Source organism: Solanum dulcamara, chromosome 5, assembly GCF_947179165.1.
Source record: "Solanum dulcamara chromosome 5, daSolDulc1.2, whole genome shotgun sequence".
Classification (NCBI taxonomy): Eukaryota; Viridiplantae; Streptophyta; class Magnoliopsida; order Solanales; family Solanaceae; genus Solanum; species Solanum dulcamara.
Genome location: NC_077241.1, coordinates 62975637 through 62982083, shown reverse-complemented (window position 1 = coordinate 62982083; position 6447 = coordinate 62975637).

Here is a 6447-nt window from a genome sequence, read left to right as displayed (position 1 = left end):
ACGTTCCGACATATACTTGGATCGAGTGTCACATTTTGACACCAAGTTTATTATTTGTAGGTCCTTTGAGAGGATCTTTGTGTGAAATTATAGCATATGGAAGACATTGAATTGTGATATTGAGATGTTGTTGACTTATTCTGTATATGTATATGCTTATTGTGTTGAATTTACTTGTTTATGATCCGCTTACTGGCTAACCGCGTGATTCTACCAATACACTGTTGTTTTGTGAACTGAGTACATGGCATATTCAGTCAATTGCAGAGAGACCTCGGTTAGAAGATTAAGCTTGTTCGAGATCAAGGGTGAGCTGATTGTTTCAAGCTGTCATGGACTCTTCCATGTTCTAGTCCCTTTTGCAGGACTAAGATTTACCCACTGTTTTATTATTATGTTTTCTTGTGGGAATGTTTTCCTTTTCTTTTCAAACATTGTTAGAGTTTTGGTACGGACGACTTTCAGTTTCCTAGGGTGTTTTCGCACTTTTTGATATTTGATCTTTTTTGCTGAGTTTATGGGAATTCAGTCATTATTCTAGTTTATATCCTGCTTTCGCATATCTAAACTTGTGTACATATTTTAATTTTTATTGTTTGGATATTAGAATGGTTCTCCCACAGGAGAGTTAGTTGGTATCGTGACAAATTGACAAGAAGAAACAATTATCACACAGTTGCTTAAAAAATCTTCAGTTTTTTTATGTTCAACAAGTAGTCATTTTTATTAGGTTCCACGTATTATCTTTCCCTGTTGTCCCATCTTTTTAGCTAGATCAAGAAAGAAACTTTGGATCGAGATTTATAATTATGAATTTAATAAAATAAATGCCTAATTAATATTTACTATGTAAGAAAAATATTAAATTAACATAGGTCAAATACAATTAAATGGAAGGAGAAATTCTTCTGTCATACGTAATTCAACACACTCTCTATTGTGTCATGTGTGCGTCACAAGTCTGCAAGTTTAAATAATTATATTGTAAAACTCACCTAAATAAAAACACGCTTGAATTTTGAATGCTAAAGTATAATGTAAAATAAAGTTTAATGATATCTCTTCAAATTAATTATGTCATGCTGTTTGAGACTTGTGATTCGAAACAAGTTATAAATTATTTTATTAAAAATAAAATTTAAAATTAAATAATTTATAAATATAAGAAAACGAAATTCTTTTTTACGAAAAGGAATAAATCATCCATAAATTCGTCTCAAATTTTCAGTTAGCTTATAGTACTTAATAGAGTTCGATTATTACCTTGAACTTTTTATAAGAAAATAAAAATACTCTTAATTGATGAGGTGATATAAAGATTGAACTCACTTTTTTAGATGCATTATTTCAAGTTCGTACGCAGAATTTTATCTCTCTTGAACCCAATTTTATGTCACATATATATAAATATATATATTTTTGTTTAGTAGATGTCATATTTGGTAAGAAATTCTACAGAGATACAATCTCGTAATTTATGAGATTATTTTCTTTTTTCATAATTAAATTATCAGTCATTTTCCTCAATAAAATTTGAAAATCAAATTATATAAATTATTAAATGCATGCGAAATATACAAATAATAATACTTATAGCAAAACTATAAAGCGTAATTTGACAAACTATAAATATGAAGGCTAATTAATTTTTTTATAGCTATTTATGAGATTTCCTCATTATATAATGTCTAGGAACTTCGGATGAAGCATCATTGTTAATCTCAAATAAAGCTTCAGATTTAACACCCTCTGATAACCTCATCATCTTTTTCATTTTAAACAAAAATGTAATTTAAATTAAAGTCTGAATAAATACCAAACTTTTTTCCTTTTAATTGAACCATTTTTTAAATCTAGGTCGCCAAGAAATTATTATATTTTTCGGTGAAACGAATTATAAAGTGGATTGGATAATTTTAATAGTTCAATTAATTGACTATCTAAATTTTTATTTTGTACATAAAAATTAGTTTTCCACCTTATAATTATCTCTCTCATTTCTCCTTTTTCTTCTCCAATTGTTTTATTAAAAAAAAGAAAGTGGATTGCTAATATCTATTTTTCTTTTATTTTGCATTTAATGTCTGATATTCATATTGAAATTTGACTAATTTAAATTTACATCGTATAAAACTTCATTCGGAGAAAGATATTTTTTATTAAAAAAAATTCATATTCAAAATTCAAATTCGAGACTTTGATCTAGTTATCTAAAAGAGAAAAGGTGGAGAAAATAAATTAAGTTGAATGATACTTTTGTACCTTTCTCCTTATTTTTAAAAATAAATTTAAAAAATGTACCTCATAAAATGAGTATTGGGAGTAATGAAAAAATAGTTAAACAATTATTATTTCAAGTCGGCATTGTTTTCTTTAATTATTTTAAACATTTTGTTTACGAAGTCGGCAGCTTCATTGACCATAGTTACCAAGTTGAGGAAAAGAGCGCTGTCACGTATGTTAACATAAATGATCTTGAAATAAAAAAATAATTTAAAGGTAATTTTTTGATGTTTTATTTAATTGATACATTTAAAATAACTTATCTCATTATTTATATTATAATAATTAAATAAATTATTTTATATATATAATAAAATAAATTTTTTCATCTTATCTCAAAATAACTAATTTCAAAATAATTAATTATAAAATAACTTATTCCAAATAAAACAACCTCTATTAATTTTGTTCCTACTCAAAGGACTGTAATAATTATAGCGTTGAAAGGTACAGATAATGAAAGCAAAGAAAAATTAGTTTTTTTAATGATGTAGAGTACGTAGCCAGATATTTGTCCTTTCCTTTTTGGGGAGTTGAACACTCTTCTACGTAGAAGAAAAAAAAAATCATTCGATAAAACGACAAAAATTGCCTCTTATATTTGAGATTAAATTTAAATAATTTCTTAAATATATTCGTGAGAGTTTTGGTGTTTTAATTTTTTTAAATTTTTTTTACAATTTCTATATATGCCAAAATAATTTTAATAAAATTTGATTATTAAATTATATGTGAATTATGAATTATTTTTTTTATCAGAAACACTAGAGGAATTTATTCAAAGCTCATAAATTACTCACCAAAATTCACTAAAAATGAGCTAATAGTATGAAAATTGTTAAATTGTCATTTGACCAGTGAAACCCCCTCACGATCAATTATAAAGTTATAGTAACAAAATAGTGAGCTTTTAGTCGTACAATCTTAGGATAACTATTTATGTTAGGTAACATTAACGTTAATGATCACTAGTTAATTAATTGCCATAATACTGTTCTTATTAATGGTTGTCTGTTTTAACTAAAAATCATATCAAACAGTTTCTTGTACTAAAATTCAGCCAATGAAAACCTATTTAATTGAGAAGTACTGAAAAGGTTTATTTATATTCTTGTCTAAACAGTCGGTAACAAGAAAACCAACTTAGGTAAGAATTTTATTTTATTTGTTTAGTACAATTAGGTAAGATTTTGTTTATTTGAAAAATGCTAGTCACTTTTAGCCGCAAATATTGAAAATTTTGATACAAGAATTCGTATTTGTGGCACCTGAAATGGGTTTTATTTTCTTAGGATACATACCATAATTAAAACGATGGATGGTGACAATTGTTTTTCAGTCTCAAAAACGGCAGACATATATATCATGTATTATTAATTCTTCCTTCAAACGTTTTTAATTTTGTGTCTTCTTCCAACACAATTAGCTATTGGGTAATTAAAGTGAAAACAACTCTTTTTTTCTTTGTTTATTTATCTACTCATGTGTTTGAGACTAGTCAATGTTGCAACATTTCAAACATTCTTCTTATATATTTTATTACTAACTAGTATCCTTTTATTTGTTTAGAGTTTGATACGTTGGAGAATTACAACGGACAGTTGAAAACTCCATAATTGTGTTTATAACTTTATCGAGAAAATGGCACAATTTTATAAAAAATAAATGACACACGTTTTAGTTTCAATTCATACATAATAGTTTGATTAGTAGCAGTTAAATATTATTATTTTAATAGATTAAAAATGAGAAAATAATGCTAAACTAGAAGAATATAAAGTCGGAAGAAGCTTCTAAGCTTCTTAATTAGACGTACATGAGAGCCAAATTCGTTGTTGTTAGCTTCAGCTCCGACAATGATTCAGTGAAGATCAATGTAATAAAATAAAGATTTGTAAATAATGAAAGTTTGAAACACAAAAAAAATTATATTTATTATCGTTGTATAGCTTGGAATTAGAATGCCCTTACAAATGTAGCACATCGATTAATTAAAAATTTCCGCTCGAGTCCTAAAATATTATGCTCGATGGATATTGACCACGTAACAATGTAGTTAATAATAATAGTTAATATTCCTTTATTGTGCTTAGACCAACGATATGACCCACATCTATTTTCATTTAATCCTCTTGCATTCCCCGGATTCATTTATTTGGACACACCATTTATTTATTTTCCAATACATAATTTTATTCTCTAGAATGCAAAAATATTTTGATGTAGAACGAAACTCAACTTCCTTTAGTTCCAAATGTTAATTTATTTGATAAATGGTTTCATCAAATATTTAGCGTATTTAACGAAAAATAAAATCATTAATTAATTTTAATTTAAATCTACCCTAATCATTTTAATGAATATAGAGGTCATTTGGTACAAAGATTAATAACGCATTGATTATTAATGTAGAAATTATTTTTTATCAAGTATTTGGTCATTGTTTCCACTTAGAGCCCGTTTGGATGGGCTTAAAAAAAGTAACTTTTATGTATGAAGTGTTTTTAGAACTTTGAAGTGCTGAAAGTTATTTTTATAAATAAGCAGTTGAGTGTTTGGATAAAAGTGCTTAAATGAGGAAAATGATGTGAATTTTAGGGTTAAAAGAATAAAAAGGGTAGTTTGGGAATTTAGTTAAAATATAAGGGATATAAAAGTAATTTCCATGGTCAAAGAAAATGACTTTAAGCACTTAGAAAAAAAAAGTTAGAAATCCTAACTTTTCAGTTTTGACTGACTTTAAGAACTTTATGGCTTAAAGTCAACATTAGGCAAACACGTCCAAAAGCTAAAAGGGGACTTTAAGTTGATTTTGACCAACTTAAAGCCCATCCAAACAGGCTCTTAATCTTGTGTTTGTTAAAACTCTACAAAAAGCTTCTTTCCAATTATACTCTTGAATTATTATGTGATTTTCTATTTCATTTAATTGATTCAAGATGGATAAGGGGGGCAAAGGGAGGCCGAAGAAATATTGGAAAGAGGTCATTAGACATGATATGGCACAGTTGCAGCTCTCCGAGGACATGACCTTAGATAGGAGGCTACGGAGGACTCAGACTAAGATAGTGGGCTAGGTGACCGATCGGTTCTCCATAGTAGTCGTAGTCGCGCTCATTTGTCTTAACATATGATTTTGCATGGGATTACTGCTTATATTAGTTGGCCCAGTCTACTTTGGGTATCCTATTTTATCTATAGTAGTTAATGCTTCTTTATCCCCGATCTTTCCTACCCTGACTTTATCGCTTTATCGCTCTCATTATTCATATCTTTATATTGTCTGCTATATGCCTGGCTTTTCTGACCTATGTCTTGTTTTCCTTGTTTCTCCTCCCTAGTTCTTCTCTCTTAAGCCGAGGGTCTTTCGAAAACAGCCGCCCTACCTTTTAAGGTGGGGGTTAGGTCTGCGTACACTCTACCCTCCCCAGACCCCACATGGTGGGATCACACTGGGTTTGTTGTTGTTGTTGTTGATTCAAGATGGATAATTACCGGATAATATTATTTTTTTGTGGCTTTCTAACTAGGTAGGAAAAGAACAAATTTATCGTCATATTTGCTCTTTTCTCACTTGAATTATTTGATGATAAATAATAAATATTTTAATAAATTGATCACTATAAAATATTAATTTTTAATTTAATAAAGATGACAACTGCCTGAATCCAATAGGAGGGAAGGACCATCTTTAACTCTACTTAGATGAAGCCTCTGAATCCAGATCGAAGAAAGTTTTTTAAGATCTACTTTTAAAATCGAAATTGAAGATGGTAAATAATAGTAAAATTCAATAAATTATTTATGTTTACACATAAAAATTGTAAGTTGTAGTTTTAATATGAAGTTAATATCTTAAAAGGTCATTTAACTTTGAGAATTTATCTAGCAAAATCATTGAATTTTGTTTTGTATCAATAAAATTACTTAATTAGGCCTTTGTATAAATAAAATCACTCAATTAAATTAATTATCAAAAAAAATTGACATGGCAAAATATTTTTTTATATTATGTAAATATGAATCGATAAATACATAAAATTTTAAAAACCCATTAAAAGTTTTAACGGATAAATTTAATTAGTAAAATAAATATTATGATAGTACCATATGTTTAAAATTTACAATGTTTCATTATCGGTGCTCATATTACATAAGAGTGCA